This window comes from Phaseolus vulgaris, chromosome 11 (genome assembly GCF_051622355.1).
Source record: "Phaseolus vulgaris cultivar YP4 chromosome 11, ASM5162235v1, whole genome shotgun sequence".
In the NCBI taxonomy this organism is placed as follows: Eukaryota; Viridiplantae; Streptophyta; class Magnoliopsida; order Fabales; family Fabaceae; genus Phaseolus; species Phaseolus vulgaris.
In genome coordinates, this window is record NC_143508.1 from 10719133 (window position 1) to 10737411 (window position 18279).

The window sequence follows — 18279 nt, forward strand, 5'->3', positions numbered from 1 at the left end:
TAATAATCTTGATCTGTCAGCTTATATTGCGCATGGAAATGACAAATCTTACGTACATGTTCTTTTATGCTGCCAGGTGCTCATTATAAAGCATATGTCCATCTAAAAGTTCTGTTCATCTTTTCAATAGCCATGTTCACCCCATCACCAAATTAAGAGAAGACAAAATCTGCAGCTGCCTATGTTTTTTTTTGCAGAAAGTTTTTGAACGCATAAACATAATACTATAGTAGCATATGCACTAACATTATCGCCACTATAGTCTTATAATGAGACCAGCGGTAATGAAAAAGACAAGAATGAGGCCAAAATAAATTTTGGATGAAATAGTCACCAGACATCTTATGATAAATAATATTCTTGAAACTTTGATTTTTAACTGTAACAATCACATCGTAAAATTCATGTAGCTGATTAGACAAGACCTTGTTGTAATTATTATTATTATAAAGTATACTATACTACCTAACAGAAGTAGCAGATTCTTCTGTTATTCACATTGTTAACACTAGAAGATGGGTGTATCTATGAGAAAGATTAAAACCAAAGCCCTTGAATGAATTGAAGCATAACTTTGAAACAAAAATAAGCAAATTGAAGAACATGTTGAGGGAGAAAAGAACAAACAACATTTTGGTGTCATTACTGAAGCACAGGATTTTAGCAGTAGTAAAGTAACGTAATGTCTGACATTTGTTAGTTTTGAGCATCATGGACCACATTTCCATATTGGTGTTAAGCTGTGGCAGAACTCTTGGTGTCTTGTTTGGTGGTGTTGTACCAAAGTACTTGAGACAGCCTTAAGGGAGGGACCACTGATTGAAATTTTACATTCTGTGGCTCTCAGTTGTAAACATATGCTCCCCATTGATAGGACTTAGGTTTATTTTGACAAAACCAGGGTAACATTCACTAACTGCTGCCATTGGTGAATTTGTCTTTGTCATTCACTTATCTTATCCACAGACATTATAATTTAAATACAAGTGAGTGGGGAAGATGAGGTAAAGTTTAAATAAGACAAGGATGATCAAACTAGACATAGAAGAAGCCACTTGTGCTGCTTCAGTTCAAGAACACTGTGAATTCAATTATTTAAAATTAATGGCCTGTTTGTTATCTCTTAAAAAAAAAGTGGTTCTGATGTAAAATAATTTAAGAATTACTTTTCACAGATTTATTTTTATAAAAGAACATAAGTTAATTTAAACTTTAAGAAAAAATAGTTTTGTGAGAGATTATTCCAAATGTAATTTTAGTTCTTGTTAGTTTTAATATTTTTTCTTCAAGATTTTGATTATTTCACTACAAGAAAATCATGAAATAGAAACCAAGTTTTAGAGACAAAAAATAATTAGTTGCTATAATGACTAAATTATAGATCATTTTAGAAACTAATTTTTTTTTTGGTTTTTAAAGTGAAGTCATGTCAAGGTGACACGATTTTCCTAACCTCGTAAAAACGACTCCATTTTGATAAAAAAAAAAACCCATACTAATAAAAAAAAACCATTATTTACCATGTAAGTATTGTTGCCTTGCAATTGACGAAATGGTAAAATTTATTTAATTTTTATCTCACCATAGTGCAATATGTTAAAAAAATTAGTAGTAAAGTTCATGTTATGAACAAATTTTGGTAGTAAAATGTGTAGTTAAGTATTAATATTATTTAATAATTGTATTCAGATTGTATTGAGTCTCAATTTCAATGGACAAATATATCACCTTCTATAAAATAGATTGAGTTAAGTTTTACTCAATCATAAATAAACTTTAAATCAATTTAGTAAGTTAGATTAAGTAAGATTAAGTCATCAAATTATCCAAATAAATATTTTTATCTCTTTTAGTCATGTTTAACTAAAATTAGTTATTTTAGGCTTTTATTTTTATTGAAAAAACATATTGTGTCAAATAAAATTTTGAAAGAACGTGTCAAATAACTTTTTTACATATAAAAGCTTTAAGAAAAAGAGGTTTTCAAAGATAATAAGATATTAAAAATATTGTTTAATTTTAATTTGTCAATTGTGATAACGACACCAATAAAACTCAATTTTTGAAAGGATGTTTGAATTAGGGATGACAAAAAGATTGAGCGATGCGAATTTCACTACACTCGTCCTAGTTTCAAAATCAAATTTAAAAGTCATCTTGGTCCTCATTTTCGTTGAGTATGAAATTTGTGATGTATCTCCATCCCTTTCGAGTAGCAATTGTACTCGTACTTGCATCTGTATCCATATTCTCCTAATATTTGAATAATTTTTATAAAAAATATAGAAAAAAATATGATATTATTATAAACTTAGTGTAAAGAGCACATACATTTTAGTTTCTTCATTGTCAAATTTTGAGGAAGAAATTTTAAGTGCATAAATATTAAAATAGAGTAACCAAAAGAATTTGAGTGAATTTGGGAGATATTAAACGAATTAAATTTTTAAAATAAAATGTAAAATTGTGTAGCAAAAGAAGAGTTTTTGAAATAAAACGAAAATAAGAACCATAGGTGATAATTTGTCACAGTTGATAATATGTGGACTTCAATACATTTCCATCTTGTCTTTTGAGGAAGGAAAGTCTTCTCCCAAAAACATAGGAGGCCTAGAGAAGGAAGTTCCTTTTGCTAGCAAATATGGTTCCATGTCTACCACTTGGATCTTTTTCTATAGTCAAGGAAGGTGCTCAACCCTTTAGAGGCTAGACTTTGATACCAATCTTGAAAAACAGGTAAAACATAAGATGGAAGGGTTAAATGCACTTCATGCATTCATTAAATGTTTTTTTTTTCTTTTTTAAACATCATTATACTTGGAGGTACTCATATCTCTCTAACCTTATTAGAATGTATTTACTTGAACTTTTGTAAAACACAATCGTATGTAAAAGATAGACTTTTTTAGGATTGACAAAGCATGCACATATTGCAAATCTTAATGGTCAAACGTAAGAAGCCATAAAATAAACATATTCATAAAAATATTATGTTAGCTTAAGATTATATGTGCATCATCTAAGCAAACACATTACTTATTAGACGTAGACAACACAGTGTTAACAAATGAAACACTTGTGTCTTCATAATATGTCGCAAATAAAAAGCCTTTCATTGTACAAATCTACTAAAATCTAAAATTTAATTATAGAATAAAGTTATGTCTTATAAATTATTTACGGGTTTCAGATATATGAACTAAAATAAAATAAAATTTATTTGTTACAAACATTTTTGTTTTCTGACAATACTTTTTTGTTTTTACTAATAATTATAAATATCAATATATATTTATTTTAAAGGGACAACAATAAAGACAATATACACTTATATATTCTTTCTCCACATTTGCTTGGTATTTCTTTTAAAACAAAAAAGGCTTTAGTTTTTTTTTTTCTAAAGAAGAGGACTTTGGTCACTACCAGTCTTTAAATAGTTTCTAATCTAACCAAATATTAAAGCATATGGTATATAAGGCCCAACAGGCACGTCACATTAGCTCATTGTTTCAAATTTTCTTATTAAATAGATTAAATGCTTTTTTTTAATTAATCTATTTCACTACATTAAATCTGGTTATATTAGACTTTCAATTTTTAAATAAAATATGTGTTTGTATACAACTATGCTATACATTATGATGAGCTTATATTTCCAAAGTAAAAGTCTTATAATTTTTTATATAAAATTTTATTTTATTTTAAATAAATCTCATAATATTTAAAGCTTCTTTTGCAAGTTTCGCTCTAAAGTTTTATAAAACCTATACTTTTCTACTTTTTATTCTATTTTTATAATTTAAAAGTTAATTAATTATGTATTGAAACGTGTTTGTATTCTTAAGATATAGGGTATAAAATTAAAATTTTAAATTTAAATCTCACCATCATGTTACGTTAGTAAGTTTAATTATTTTATAATATACGTTCCATGTTCTTCTAGAAAGAAAACAAGTTTTTTTAAAACATCCACCATATTTATTAATCTTATTGTTTTGATGCATAATCCACTTATCTATGGCAGTGGGAGTTTCACTAAAAAGCTTAGGATTTTTTTTGAACTTTAAGTATAGTTTTAGATAGCATGTAATGCTATTCTTAATTCTTAAACTAAGTGTGATTGTATAAGAGTTGAGAAATTTCTGAGATATGTTATTTTAATTTTATTAATTTTTTATTGATAAAAATAAAAATAATCTTATTAGTGAGTTGTTATAAGTTTTCAATGCATTTTGCTTTTATTGCAAGTGCGAATGTTTGCTGAAAACACAAATTTTGAAAGGAGGTCTAGAGTTTAGATGGAAGCATATCAAAATGTCTTTTTAAAATGAGTTTTATATGAAGAAAAAAGATATTTTTCACAATCATTCTTTTGAGATAAAATTATTAGAATGAGTTATTAATTATTAGGTTTGGTCACTTTTAAAGTTTGAAGCCTCTTTACAATTTTGTTTATATAAAATATTTTAAAATTAATGGAAGGCATTGTTTGTTTTGAAGTTTAAATTTCATCATAATTTTATTTTTAAAAAATATTTTAAAATTAATAAAAAAATATGTATTTAAAGTGTATCATTGCGTTCGACTCCTAACTTATCCTAACTTATGTGAGAATATTGAATATATAACAACAATCACTCCTTAAAAAGTCATATTTTATGAAGGATTAGTGAAAAAAATAATTTTATAATTATATTATTTAGAATCAATAAGATAATATATAAATTGATTCTAATTTTTATGAGATTATCAAAAAGTAGCATCCCTCTTTCAAATATGTGGATTAAAAATTGAATTTACAGAAATTTGATTTGATTAGTGGAAAGTATATGCACTTTATATATTTTCTCCAAATTTGCTAGGTACATTTTGTTTAGAGACCGAAAACACTTTAATTTTTTTGTCAAAAAATATGATTTTGGTGACCAAACAAAAGTCTTTAGATACATGTTTTAAGTTTTCTTATTAGATTAATTTACGTAATTTTACACAATGATCTAAACTTATAAAAAATATACCTTTTAATATTTATGACACAGGGAAAGTATTTAGTTTATTAAGTTCTTATTTTGTAAAAGAAAAATAGAGAAGAAAAAGTCCTGAAAGTAAATAATCCCTTATCCTTATCTGGGTTACAGTTTTGATGCATTATTTTGTAAGGAACGGAACGAACAAAAAAAATTAGGACACATGCGATGTTGTAATTAAGACAAGTAGAGTGACTGTGACTAGCTAGCAACATCGACCATTTCTCAAACTTTCTTCTCCAAATAATTCATAATATATTCTAAAAAATTGGAAGAACTTAAATCATATATATAAGGTTTTAGGTTAACGAAGGATAAAAGAGTAATTTCGTAAATATAATCAATGATAAAAAATGGGATTAAAGTAGGAAGAATGAACAAAATGTAACGAAATTCATCTTATCATGTTTCATTTTAATCTTCAAATGTGGACCCCTATACATACAACAAAATTACTTAATTAATTTTTCTAAATTTAAGTGGAGTTTATAAATAAAATTAAATAAAGAGAAATAGAGATTAAGAACGAAAGGGAAAGCATGATGAAGGAAATTATGAAAATTTAACAAAATAACAAAGGATATTGTACTTGTATAGATAAAGTGGGCATAGATAATATCTGATATTAGTTATAATTATTGTTGTTGGTGTCGGTCGTTCGGTAATACTCCTTTGTACTCAAGTTCCTCTGTTCCTTCACTCCTTCCGTCCTCAATACTTTCTCTCTTTAGCTCCTTAGCGCTCAACCGAGTAAATTTGCAGAAAGTTCTCAAACGATCAAGTAAATACTTGTATTGAGAGTGTATATTGTAAACCCTATAAAAACATACCTTAATCTTTCGTAGAAAGCTTATTTATAGAGTTTGATATTGAGCTATTTGATTGATGGGTCATATCTAGCGAATATCTTCAATAAATTAGTATTAGGTGATTCCTCGGGGTGTCACCCAGATTTGTAGGAAGGTAAATCTAGAGCATATCTTCAATAAACCAGTGTTAGCTGATTTCAAGGGGTGTGACCCATATTTATAGAATGTTTCTTTACTTGTCATTGTCAATTTGTTCTTTAGTGTGGTTGATCACCTGGTCGGTCGGTCAACGGGACCGAGGAATTGGCTCACTCAGCCTCGACTGATACATATATGGATATAAAACTGTTAGAAGGAAGCTAATATTAATTTTGTCTTTTCTAATTCTTAGCTAATTCTCTTTGTACATATGTCTAGCCTTTATTTTATTTTTTTTATTCTAGTCTTTATTTATTATATGTTTTACATTGTCCCTTTAGCTAGACCTATAATGAATATACTGCTCGTATATATTCAGATTTTATGTTTTGTTTAATATTTCTTCTCATATCCTTTGTCTTTTTTTTTTCTTTTGTCCATCTCAATTTTTTTTTTAAAATCGCTAGATAATTTAAGATTTTAGAATTTTTCCTACAATTTTTACTATTACTCTTTTAATCTTTTTGGAATTATTTTCATGAGTAATATCATGGTTTGGGATTGTAAACTCATCGTGAATGAGTAATTTCTTGTTTCTAGGAACTAGGAGATTCGAAAGAGGAACTAACGATTTATTTTTGAATTTGCATGTTAATGTTGGATTTTTTTTTTCAACTTTAAAAGTTTTTTTTTTAGGTAAAGAGCTTGTTTTTTTTTTTTTACTGATATGATCTAATATGTTAATGGAAGAAGACTATTTGACATTAAAAAACTCATAAATTTAACAATTGAAATTGGTTAAAGCCTTTTGGAATTTTTCATTACCAATGAATTTGATTAGGTTTTATATCCACGAAAGTAGAGATTGATCTACTCAAATATTACCGTGTTTGTGAAAGGAGTCAATAATTAGATTAGGACAATTCATTATATCTAATTAACTTAGGATAATTAAATTAGGAAATGACACATTTTCAATTGCTAAAAAATTGTGTGCAGTCCATTGAAGGTAGAATATGCTAGCAAAACAAAATCTTCTTTTACTTACGCTATTTTTAGGATATTATTGGCCTTTTCCTTAAGAGTAAACATCGAAAAATAAGTTTGAAGCTTCAAAGAATTTACTATGATAATTTTTTTTCTATATATTTGTGCTAATTTTATTGTAAAATTATGATTAGATGAACTTTGTATCTTTTATTTAATATAGTTATTTTAAGATATAGTATTCTGTTTTGTTTCTAATGTTTTTTTTACAACTAACCTTTAAAATTAATGTTACATGTGTACATCACGAAGATCATATTATATATTTTGATTTAAGAACATGGAAATAATAAAGAAAAAAAACTAATCTCATTATTAAGAAAATAGAGTATTCCATAAAATTGATATACATCAAAGTTTTATCAAAGTTCTATAATTGAACAAAAACACACAATAATCTCTTCTTTAAGATGGAAGAAAAATATTTTTGATTCATATCCTGGTAATGATATTAAGGCAAGCATTTTTGGTAAGAGTTTTGTAAAGATGTCAATCAATTGATGATGTTTTCTTTCATAAAATAGTTTGAGTGTGCCTGTTGTCAACCTGTTCCTAGATGTAGTGCAACTCAATCTCAAAATGCTTGATTTTTTCATAATAAGTAGGATTAATAGCAATATGAATCACAACTTTGTTATCACAATAAAAAACCACAAGAGGTTGAAGTATTGAATTCAACTAACAAATTTCTTAACCAAATGATTTTTGCAAAAACAAAAGTCAACAACCTATATTCAACCTCAACTAAAGATTTGCTAACATTGTGCAATCTTTTTCCTTTCCAAGAAATTAAAGAATCCCCTAAGAAGGTACAAAAACAAGTCGTGAATCTTTTACTATCAATACATGATCCTTAATCAGAATCAACATAGACATGTATTTTCTTGCGAGAACTAGATTTGGAAAGAATACCATGATCAACAATGTGTTTTAAATAACGAAGAAGGGTGTAATCTACACTAAGGTCTTCAGAATAGAGATTACAAATAAATTGGCTTAACATATATATAGTATAACAAATATACAGTCTGGAAATAGTGAGATAGAATAGCCTACCAATAAGCCTTCTATAGGTGTCTGGATCAAGTAGAGGTGTCCAAGAATTTGCATGTAGTTTTAAGTTGGGTTCCATAGAAATAATTGAGGGCTTGCAGGACATCACACCAAAATATTCAATAAGAGCTAAAGTATAACGACTCTGACATATGAAAATACCTGCTTGAGATTTCTAGAATTTCAAACCAAGAAAGAATTTTAAGTCTCTTAGATTCTTCAATTTGAAGTTATCATGTAACCTGATTTTGATGATATTGGTAATTTCAAGAGGACCGAGACTAGTGATGATGATGTCGTCAACATAGACAAGAACAACTACACAGGTGCATTTGATTCCTTTGGTGAATAGAGTATAGTCACTTTTTGAATTTTTCAAGCCATAAGAAATAAGACTAACACTAAATTTGTTTAACCAGATTCTAGAGGTTTGCTTTAGGCCATAGATTGACTTGTTTAATTTGTAGACAAGAAGTGTCGTTGATGTTATTGCAAAATGATGATTGTATCCTTGAGGAATATGCATAAAAATATCTTCTTCAAGATCACCATTGAGGAAGACATTGTTGATATCAATTTAAGCAAAATGTCATTAATGTGAGGCAACTAAGGAGAATAGAAGTTGTAGGGTAGTTGTCTTTGCAAGATGGAAAAACATTTATTAAAATTCAATCCATATTGTTATGTAAAACCAGGTGCCACTAGCATTGCTTTATGCTTGGAAACAATGCCATCATAATTATATTTCAACTTGAAAATCCACTTGTAGCTAATATGCTTTTTCCTACTATGCAGATGGATGACAAACCAAGTATTATTAATCTCCATGGTAGCAACAACCTCATCTTCTATGACACTTTTTCAATGAGAATTTTAGTGTCTTGTTTATATGTTGACAAATATTGGACATATATAATGAGAGTATGACGTAGAAAGCTTGGAGTAATTAACACAGTCTTGGACTAATTAACATATTCTTGGAGTAATTAACACAAAATTGGGAATACATCGTTTTTATTCATCTTATAATCCAAAAATATGTAAAAAGGTTAAAATTCCTAAATTAGAGGTTAAATTATAACTATTTTATAAATTAAAGTCCATAAGGGCGTATCTTTTTGTATGAAATATTATTGAATTATGACACTTATCAACTCTCCCAACCTAGAATATTACTTGTCCTCTAGCAAAGTAAATGAATATAAACAAAACATATTTGAGTTAAAATATGAAAACAACGTTATTTACTAAACAACATATTAAATTAGAAACTTATGGTGCTTCCAACTTCAAATATAACAAGATATAAATACAATCGACTTCCAAGATAACAACTGAAACAATGAAATGACAATTTATCAAGGAATTTCTTCTCATATTCTCACAGGTAGGTGTTTCTCTTAATTTTCATTGAATCCTAACAAATCATAGTTGCTTTTCATTTCACCTTCATATCAGAATCACATTAGAAAAATGAATCTTAAGGTCTTCTGTAGAGTTATAATGAGGTTGGGCTTCCAAAAAAGTATATTAGTTTTTTAGATAAAAAAATGCACACTTAAAATAAAAAGAATATACTTACAATCTAATCTAAATACATTACATATGTGTTATCTAATCACCAATTTCTTTGACTTTAATATTTTTCTCCATTTTCTTTTTTTCTTTTTTTATTTTTTTTTTAATTTTTTTTTGTATATTTTTTTTTTCAAATTTCTGATAATAAAAATAAACCCAACCGAATAAAGTATTTAAACTTAAATTATTCAAACAACTAAAGCCAATAATTCATTTTTTTTTATATATAAGTTGCATTTATGTTCTCCTTTCTTAAACACGCTAATATAGGTAGGAAAATATAAGTTAAGGTTCAGGGTACAATAATAATTGAAAAAAAATATTCTTTGCTCAAAAAGGGCTAGCAGAGAGACATAATCAATTTAAACAAAGGTTAACTATTTGGCCCTGAGTTTCTAATTAATACAAATGTCTTAATCATTTTCATACTCTTTTATGATGTAACATAAAATAAACAATCAAGTAACCACAACTGTCAATTCATCAATGAAACTCTCAAATTATTTAAGATTCACACACACTTACTTGGCTTGCTTAGTCTAATTCCTTATTGCTTGTCATTCTCTATTCCTTATTGCTTAGTTTAATATCCTTCCTCAGCCATGTTAATTTCTTCTTGAATTATCTCAATGTGAGGGGTAAACATAGTTGAAAGTTCTTTTCTAACTTGTCCTTACTTTTCTTCTCTTTTCTTACTTTATTTTTCCGAGTTCTTCTCATTTTCTAAATCTAACTACAATTGATCTCTAGAAATTTTTCTCTTAATATCATATATCATAAGATAACTAAAGTAAGAATTAGCACAAAAAAGCAAATAACATTTTTTTAAAAATAAAAGTAAAACGAAAAATTTTAAATAAAGAAAAAAATAAGTATATTTTTTAAAATAAATAAATAAAAGAAAACAAAAAATGTTAAATAAAGAAAACATAACTAAATTTTTAAAAAATAAACAAAAACGAATAATTTAAAATAAAGAAAAACAAAATAATAGGCTATAAGAAAAGAGATAACTGCCATGAACTCATCCCGAGAACCCACCGCATGTCTTCTAAAGAAGTGAACTCAAACTCATAAAAACCCTTCCCAAGAGGGATTGCTCTCCACGATCCAATAGCCTTCTACACAAGTTGCAACTTTTTAGTTAAATCAATGTGTGTGAAAGGTTTATTCTCCTTAGATAGAATAATCTGACCATGTAGATGGGTCTTACAATTCTCAAGACCAACCAAGTAATCTTCCTCATCAACCAAGACAACAACCATGCCTCCTTTAATACAAGGAGTAGGTAGCTGGGATAAGGAATGCCACATGTATTTCCCAAAGCTTGAGCAAAAGTCTTCCTTTGGTCTGACACAACAGATGCTTTCTTATTAGGAAATACTTCTCGATCCATCAAATAAGCCTATGGGATGAGGAAACCCGTAGTGTCCTCAACCATTCTCAAAGGCTAACAAGCTTCCGACCAACCCACCCCAACCGCCATCGTCCCACTGGCCGCACCACTGCCGCACACCAGTCGCACCAAAGCAAACACAAAAGGTGACAACTTTTGTTGTGTGCAAGCCAGCAGCACCCACACACATTTCTTTATAAAAGTCTTGAATTTACTACAAATTAGATCAGGCTACATGAAAAAGGAGGAAATTTTTTTGTATGCAATTCCTTGACACCCCACCAACAACACTCGCACACGTTTCTTGATAAAAATCTTCACTTTACCACAAATTTTGATGAAAATCTTGACTTTACTACAAATTTTAATAAAAATCTTGAATTTATCACAATTTTTGATAAAAATCTTGACTTTACCACAAATTAGAACTGGCTACATGAAAAAGGTGTCAACTTTTTGTGCGCAATAGAAGTTCAAAGAAGAAAGTTTAAAGTACCACTTCAAGAAACTCTATCCCAAAAGCATATTAACACAACTTTACAAAGAAAAATATTTAAGAAAAAATTACACCCTGTATGCAGACGTGGAGATTCGTCGCGCCACCTGCACCCACGATCCCTGCGCCACCGTCCACCACCAAGCTGGAGAATGAACAACCACCCATACAAATCCTAGCCGCACCGAAACTCTTCAGAGGGAAGAGAACAGAGCAAAAATCTTATCTCCAAAGAGATTTGAAATTCACATTAGGATAAGTTGTTTTTATAAATATGCGAGGAATTGATATTTAGGAAGCATCTTAATAATTTTATATGCGATGAATCAATATAAATGATTTTTATACGGGCATCAATATCAATCAAAGTACACAATATTGTCAAGCTAATCAAAATACAAAAGAGTGAGAAAGATGAAACCCAATCCCTATTTTTCCAATTGAAGCAACAAGTTTTTGACTTGTTTTCTTGTTAATCATTTCCAATATAACAAATCCCAACAAACTTTTATTATTCTGTTTTATATTTAGTTAATCTTTTACTTGATTATTTAACTGTTCCTTGTGGATTCGATATCCATCCTTACAGACAAATTATTACTTCTAACAACACGATACACTTGTCGTCGAAAAGTCATCAACGCTCTACGTAATATCATTGCTGCAATCAACAAATTTTCTACCTGGCCCAATAATGTTTTGGCCGAAAGTGCACCATCTACTATTGTCCAAACCCAAAAAGGTATAAGAGGGGATGAACCTTAGTTAACAAAAGACAAGGTTCTCCTCAAATTAAGTGCGAACGAAGATTCTGGTCAATTGAGAGGAGAAACACAAATCAGTCAAGCCTTCGTTGGAGAAGAAATGGGGGCAATGCAAGATCGTGTACAGACGACACATCATAGAGACGAACCTATTGTTCGGAAGATGCACCTAATCGAAGAAGCTCAAATAACTTCAAAGGTTTTCTAACACGGAAGGGGGCTACTGCATGGGGAATTAAGTAAGAAACCACACTGGAAGGCTCTAACTAGTGTGGAAACAACTCAAATTGAGAAGAGCAACTCAACCAAGTTTCTATTCATACTCTATATCAATATATTTTTAATAGTGAAATTGTTAGCACAATAATCGTTTATGGAATTCAATAGATAAAATAGAATCAATACAATTGTGGGAAATGGGAAACAAATAGGTATAACATCTGTAGGGGATGAGGAAGAGGTCCTTAATGAATTAAATCGCATGGGGGATAGAGATTGTAAAATTAAGAACAATTGCAAGTAGGGAAATAGAAATGACCATCTATGATAATAATAAACCTAAACATAAGAGGATTAGAGGGGTACCTGATAAATGCCTAATTCCAATAATATTTCATATTAAAATATAGACACTTATGAGGATTTATTATTAATTTACATATAAAATAATCCCTAATTTATGAATTTATACCTTTTTACATTTTTTATGATCTTTTTTTGAATAAGAGCATTTTATTCCAAAATTTGGTGTTAATTGCAGGTTTCTAGGGAGAATTGAAGATTTGGAGTAAAGGACAATGATTTGAGCTAAAATGAGAAAGCTGAAAGGTCCCAGAAATAGAGAAAAGCGTCGAAAAAGCCAATTTCGCAACAAGAGTATCCCGCTCAAGCGAGATATTCTTGTTTGAGCGAGAATGTTCCAGGACTGCTTTCGGAAATCGACGCCTTTCTCACTCAAGCAAGAATTCCTCGCTTGAGCAAGAATGCGTCAGACAAATTGAGTCTTTTTATGTTTTATTACTTAACCCGTCAGCCTAACATAGGAAGCGGCCTAACCCTAGAAAATAGGTTAGTTAGAGGGCTTGAGGCTCAACCCTAGTGTACTAGAATGAGAGGAAAAAACCATAGAGTGAATTGTAACCCTATTGGGAGAATGAAAGGTGCTAGAAGTATTCGTGGATAATTCTACCCTTTGGGATTGAGAGTAATCTGCTTGAACTCTTATGTATTGAGGTGATATTTATATATTATAATATTCAGTTCTTGATTGATTATTGGTATTGTTGTTTTACTTCTAAATTGTTGTGACAAATTGAGAATCTTAAATATGAATGGAAAGTATTTTTAGGGTTCTAACCTAAACAATAATACTTAACATATTTGAGTACTAGGAATAGACTTCAAAAGTTAATTGTCATTAACGTCCAAGCTTGATTTTAAGTTGTTCTTATAATTATGCGAGGGATCAATAGTTAGGAAACATTCTTAAGTATAGTAAGAATTAGCTAATGGTTATCTCAGTAGAAGCATATTTTTTTTTAGTTGAGTAGGGAGGATGTTGGAGAGGTGCCATAATATAAGCCTAGATAGACACATGGGTTTTTGGGTGGTTGACATGCCACTTTTTTATGGTTTTTTTGGAGGTTATGTATAATATATAACTTTCAACTTTTGTGACAAGGTTGGAGCATCCCTAAAAGGCTTCATATTTTATTTATTTATTCATTTTACTGATAAAAAAATGTTAAAAATACTTAAAACCATCATAAGTAGGTTGTCTAAAGAGTCACCATATATCAACATGAATTAAATCAAAACAATTTCAACTAAATTTTTTAGGATTAGGAAAGGATAATCTATTTTGTTTAGCAATATGACAAATAGAGCAAGGAAAAGAGTGACCAATAGAAGTGAGATGAGTTTTATTTGCAATAGATTTGCAAACAAGAATAGGTATATGCCCTAATCTCTTATGCCAAGTCTCATAAGTAACATTACAAGTATGAACACAACCAAAATAAGAGTTCTTTTTAGGAAAATAAAAAACCACTAAGTTGTGATGAGCTTTTGCAATGCCAATCATCCTCAAGGTTTTCATGTCCCACAAAATAAAACTATTATGCTGCATAATGAACTGAAATGTATTACCAACAATTTAAAGTCAAAAGAGATAGGAGATTAAAGCAAAAGGTACAAATATAAAACACATTATGCAGAAATATATCATCCAAAATCTTGATACTACCTATGCTTTCAACTTTGACCTTTGTGGAATTTTCTAAAAGGAGATTAAAATTGTGAGTAAGCGTGTAAGAATCATATAAATCTTTAAAACAAAAAATGTTAGAAATGCCACCAAAATCTATTATCCATATATGAAGGGAATTATGAGTGTCAACATTTAAACAATTGCCTATAACATGGGTTACCATAACATCAAGCTTGGTTTCAATATTCATTTTGATAGTAAGAAAATAAATTAATTATTGACACTGTCGATGTAAGGATGGAAGCCTGATCAGGGATGGAACTTTTAAAAGCATCATCAACTTAATTAACAGTGGATTGAATACATTTCTTGAAGTAATTTAGGGGATAACCAACAAGTTTATAACACTTATATTTTGTGTGTTCCAACATATCATAGTGAGCACATTTTGACCTAGCTTTCTTAACAAAATTAGGCTTATTGCCATCAAATTTTAGGTTTTAGGAAGTATTAACAATAAAAGCAATATTGTCTAAAGTAGTAATAGAATTAAAATGAATACCAATAATTTTACATTGAGCATTTTCTTGAAGAACAAGGGATAAGACATTACCGGGAAAGAGATAAAAAAAGGAGAATCTAACCACGAATTTGATAGAAAGAATTCTTGAGCCCCATTAAGAACGACATAACATACTCTAATTTGGTATGTATTTGGAGATGTTACAGACCACCCTAAGTACAAGGGAAAAGAGGTTTGTAATCGGAAATTTCTTCCCAAATGGATTTGAGCTTTGGGTAATACGTACTTACATCATTGGGACCTTGTTAAAGACATTAATTGTCACTAGAGCTGAAATACGCAAGGACCATTCTTTTTTTAGAAACTTGTTTTCATATCTTTCCAGGTTTCTTGCACAAGTGGCGAAGATATGCTGCTTATAATGTCTTCGAAAACTGAATTGTAAATCTAGGAGATAACAATGTTGGTCTCAAAGTCAATTTCTTGAAGAGCAAAATTGGATGGTGGGAGTAGATTCCAGTACCTTACAGCGGTATACATCAATTCTTAACTGTTAGACCACGAATCTACCTTTTATATATGTGAATGTTGGTAGGAGGATGTCACAAGAGAGCTAGCTTCTGGGAAGGTGTGTTGGGGAAAATCAGGAGTAAATTAGGAAGTTGGAAAGGAAAATTTGTCTCTATGGCGGAAAGGATTTGCCTAATCAAGTTGGTTCTTACATCTTTGACTTTGTTCTACTTATCGTTCTATAGGGTACCAACAACAGTGGCAAAGGAATAAATGAAGCTACAAACAAATTTTTCGTGGGGTTAGGGCTCAGAATGGAGGAAAATAGCATGGGTGTCATGGGAGAAGATATATGAATCAAGAGATTTCGGAGGGCTTGGAATCACAGATATAAGACTATTCAATATTGATCTTTTAGGAAAATGGATTTAGAAAATGAATTCAGGAGAAGGGGGTTTATGGTTAGATATTATAAAGTCAAAGTATGGTGGTTGGAGAAATCTAGCGACTCAAGGAAAAATGAACAAGGAACTGGTGGAGGGATATGAAGGAGTTTTGGAGAAAAAGGAGGAATGGAAGTCAGTGTTTGATGATAACATAAGCTAGGTACTTGGAAACAGGAAAGAAATCAAGTTTTGGTCCGATAAGTGGGTAGAAGGCGAGGTTTAAAAAAATATTTTCCCAAGGTTGTTTTCTCTAACAACGGACAAGGATTTAAGATTGAACCAAGCAGGGAAGTGGAGTAACGATAGGTGGAGATGGAACTTGGTTTAGAGAAGGAATTTGTTTGAAGGGGAAGAGAATCAGGTGGAGCAGATGTTGGCAATATTGGATAACAAGAATCCAGTAAGGGAGGAGCAAGATAAGTGGTTATGGAAAGAGGGAGAGACAACCTCATTCTCGGTTAAATAAGCTTATAAGTTGTTAAAGGATGAGGTTGGAGGGGCAGATAAACCTCTAATTGACAACACATGACCTGGAGGGTTCTTATTATCAAGATAACAACTAGAGTCAATTTGGAAGATAGATGGATAATGATGTTAAGTAATCAGTGTATAATGTATGGAAGCATTTGGATGACACTTGTAGGAAAAATATGGAAGCATAGAAATAAGAGCATATTCAGGAACAATAGAATTGACCACGTCGAAGTGTTCACTGTTGTGCAATTAAAGGTATGGTCTTGGATCACTTCTATGGTTGTTGTCACAAGTTTTTCTTACTCAGATTGGTGTGTGGACCCTTTGGTGTGTATGAAGTCTATAAGGAAAGCATGAAATCTAACGTTAGATGGAATTGGGGGCTGGCCAGTATGACCTATATATGGTTTTGAACAATCCGATGTGTTATCTGGATGATACGATAGTGGAAGAGAAAGTCTTGTGGCTTTGTGAGTAAGCTCATAAAAACCATTTCCAAACTACAGCTAGAAAGGTAAGGAAGGATTGGGAGCAGAGAAAGATGTTGTGAAGGTAGCAGGCATTGGTTGTTGGAGAATATTAAGGAGTCAGTTTAATAAATAACAGTTTTCTCTTATTTTGATTTTGATTTTGGGAACTTTATGTTTTGTTTACATATGTTGGGTTGAGTTCTAGAGGGTTAAATGTGGTTGGTATAATGGTGGGTCTTTTTTGACGAGTAGAGAGTTAAATTGCTTGTAGGATATGTTGTTATTGTACTTTCTTTGCTGCATAGTTGGATGGTTTTTTTGTTTTTCTTATGCAGCTTTTTGCATTGTTGGGTGTGTTTTTTTGCATAATTGGATGCAATTTTTTTGGTTATCTAGATGTAATATTTCTCCAAAATTGGTTGTTGCTTTTCTGAATAGGGGGCACAAACATGATGTTGTAACTATTTGAGAATTTAGGTGGATTTTATATTGTATAAGGATTGGAGCACTCCTGATGTGCTTATATTTATTTATTCTTTATGTTGTAGATAAAGAAGAAAAAACAATGCTATTTACATGAGACCACGCAACAAAGATGTCATGAGTAGGAGACCTGTCAACAAGGTCAATTTTTTCTTGACAGATAAAGTCACTTGAATCACTTTGCTTCAGGTGGTGTAGTTCTTATGATCGAGAGGTTGAGACGTGAGATCAAGCTCAAAGCCATCAAAATGGTGCAAGAAAAAATAATGGATGGGATCTCAGCTAGAGGATTGGCCATGACAAACTATAAAAAGTAAATCCTAAATCCTAAACTCTAAAGAAAGAACAACATTAATTTTTATCTTCTAATACCATATCAGACTACACACATGAAAAGCAAAGAAAATAAAATTAATATCATATTAAAAAAAAATACCCTATAAAATTGATGTAAAGCAAAGTTTTATAATTAAAACCCGGTAACTAAACTCAATAATTAGAGTTAAGTGAGCATGTCTTAATACTTCTTAACTTGTTCTTATAAATTTTATTTTTAATGTTTGTTATCACTTTAATGTAGGTACACGAGTGGAATATTTAAATAAATAGGACCAAAGTAATTTCACGTAAAAAAAAATTGGGTAAGATCTAAATTAAAAAAATTGGAACTTCTCGTCCATGTTTGAACTACATATATAGGACAAATTTAAGAGAAGATTCCAATTAGAGCTAACGTGAACTTTACTATCATAACAGAGATTAAGTAGAGATGTGATTTAAAGTACAATAAATCACATCGATCCATAAAGAAAGTTGTTGGTCACCTAACTAACACATGTAGGTGTTCCGACACAAA